A 2,841-nucleotide genomic window follows, 5' to 3' on the forward strand; every position below is an offset into this window, starting at 1 on the left:
AGTCAGTTTTACAGGTGGGTGTTTCATAATCATTCTTGTAATGGGTTTCTAATAGTGCTCACAAGGAAAAAAAAAAGCCTTCCCTTTTCCCTGTGTCTACCACAAGCTGAACATGGGATTCCATAAGGAGAAAAAAAAAAAAAAAAAAAAAGGTGAAAATTAAAACACTGGGATAGGGAAATACCTAATTGCTTCATTTCTCATTATTGGTAATTTGTACTCTGAATGCATCATGCTGCTGATGGTCCAAATACTAGGGAGCTGGAGCAGATTGCACAGAGCTGCAGTTCCCCTGCGGCCTGTGGAGAGGCCCCTGGTGGAGCAGGCTGTCCCCCTGCAGCCCATGGGTCCCACACGGAGCAGATCTCCACGCTGCAGCCCGTGGAGGAGCCCCCGGTGGAGCAGGTGGATGTGGCCTGGAGGAGGCTGCGGCCCATGGAGAGCCCCCGCAGGAGCAGGCCCCGGGCCGGAGCTGCAGCCCGTGGAGAGGAGCCCACGCAGGAGCAGGGGGTCTGGGGGGAGCTGCCGCCCGTGGGGGACCCGTGCTGGAGCAGTTTGCTCCTGGGGGATGGACCCCGTGGTATGGAGCCGTGTGGGAGCAGTTCTTGAAGAGCTGCTGCCTGTGGGCAGCCCCCGCAGGCTCAGTTTGGGAAGGACGGCATCCCGTGGGAGGGACCCCACGGGGAGCAGGGGCAGAGAGTGACCGTGAAGGAGCAGTGGGGACGAAGCTTCAAGGACTGACCACAGCCCCCATTCCCCTGCGCTCGGGGGGAGGAGGTGGAAGTGGGAGCATGGGGGGAAGGTGTTTTTGGTTTCTCACTGCTCCAGCTTCTTGGTAATAGGTAATAAATTACATTACTATCTGTATGCTGAGTCTGTTTTGTCTGTGACGATACCTAGTGAGTGATCTCCCTGTCCTTATCTCAGCCCTTGAGCCCTTTTCCATTGTATTTTCTCCCCCTTTGCCTTTGAGGATGGGGAGTGAGAGAATGGTTGTGCTCGAATTCAGCTGCCCAGCTGGGTAAAACCACCACACAAGAAACCGTGGATGCAGGGCTCTTCCACAGCCTGGATGCTGCCATACAAGGACCTTGTAAATAGCATAGCAAGGCTGCCACCACCCTTTTATCTACCACGCCTGACCTTGCATTATATTTCAGCATTATACCTGGGGAAAGACCATGGTTTCAACCATATAAGAATTTGGCTTTAAATAACTATGTAAGTATATTTCTTATTCCTACATAGAAATAATGGTTATTTTACTCTGGGGAATTTCTAAGACACTGTTAATATGGATTTATTTCCTCTTCTACTTCGCAACGGAAAACACAGTAAACAGGTGCTAAGTAAAAAGGATGTTATAGACCGCCTCAATTACTGTGTTATTTTCAATTACTTCTTTGTACTACAGTCACTGATCTCTTGACACCTGTTTTTCTTCTCAGAGCAGGACCTTACAAGAGGCCAAGAGATTAAGCTGACGGGGTTAGGCTTGTGATTGGTTTTTTGTTTGTTTGTTTGTTTTTGTAAGAAGAAACTGCTGAAAATCCAAAATAGTAGTACTGTGTACATAAACCATTTAAGCAGACGTATTTTCTGTGCCCACTTAATCTGCTCTTCCTGGAAAATGAAACAGGTGACTGTCACAATGTCTGTATGCCACTCTGAGCCATGTTTTCACACATACAGCGACAGCAGTTGTGGTTTTTGGTGGTGCTGGTGGTTGGTTTGTTTGTTTTGCTTTTTAACTTTGCAAATTTTCATTCTCAGCCTGGCACTGCTGCCACCTGGGACTGCCAGCTGATGCATCACACATGACAGAGCCACACCACTTCGTTCTTAAGGCAGTAGTTTTCATTTGCTCGGCATCAAACACACCATAAGCAGTTCAAAGCATTAATTCTGCCCCTGACATGTTCAATCACGTTATGCTCGGTTGAAAACCACCTACTTAAGTCACATGTATGAGCTAAAAAAATAAAAAACTTACCCAGAAATTACCTCTGCAGTGAGTTTTTAGAGGTATGATTTGGACAGATGGCTTCCATCACTTAATACGACAAAAAGGGGAAAAAGGGGACACCTTCCCTGCCAAAAGGGAATACCTTTTGGTCAGGTTGCCCAAAGCCCCATCACACACACACGCCTGGAAACACCAGGACCTCAGCGGCTTTCCTAGCAGCTATTTAGTGGTATGCTCATTGCAGGGACGAGAAGCATGCCAGAGCTGCCACGGCTGCCTGCGAAGCCAGCTTACCTTGCAAGCAGCAGGGAGCCGAGGGTGGGAAGCTGATCCTTAGGAGAGGCCGGTCCACATTCCTGCCGCAGCGCCCGGCAGCTGCTGCTGTCGCTCCCTGGTCCACCCTGCTTGCTCTGTAAATACTCACGGAGCAGGAGGTAGCAGGCGTGGAAAAAGAGGGGAACACTACGTGCACGGCCAGGCTCTGCTTTGCATGTGAGGAGGCAGTTACGGAGAGCCTTGCATATCACGTACAGGGAGCAGGAGACTCCCAGATAAACTTTCTCCAAAGGGTCAAGCTGGAATACTTCTGAAGATAAAAACAAGGAATGTTATTTTAACATTACAATAAATTGAGCCTGAGAGATCTGAGCCTGCTCTGACACCGCAGCTTGTGGAAGTACTTTCTTCTCTTCATGAGTTTTGACTTTTTTTTTGACTTTTCATGACTTTTTTCTTCTCTTCATGAGTTTCACAACTTCGTGACTTCAAGCCAGTTGTTTTAAAGCAGACTAGCCAAGGCAACGTTGTGCTGGTGAGGTCCTACATCTGCTGTCCTTCAGCAGTATAGAGAGCTGTGGAACAGCTGAGCGAAAAGA

This window comes from Anser brachyrhynchus (genome assembly GCF_964034855.1).
Source record: "Anser brachyrhynchus genome assembly, chromosome: 3".
Classification (NCBI taxonomy): domain Eukaryota; kingdom Metazoa; phylum Chordata; class Aves; order Anseriformes; family Anatidae; genus Anser; species Anser brachyrhynchus.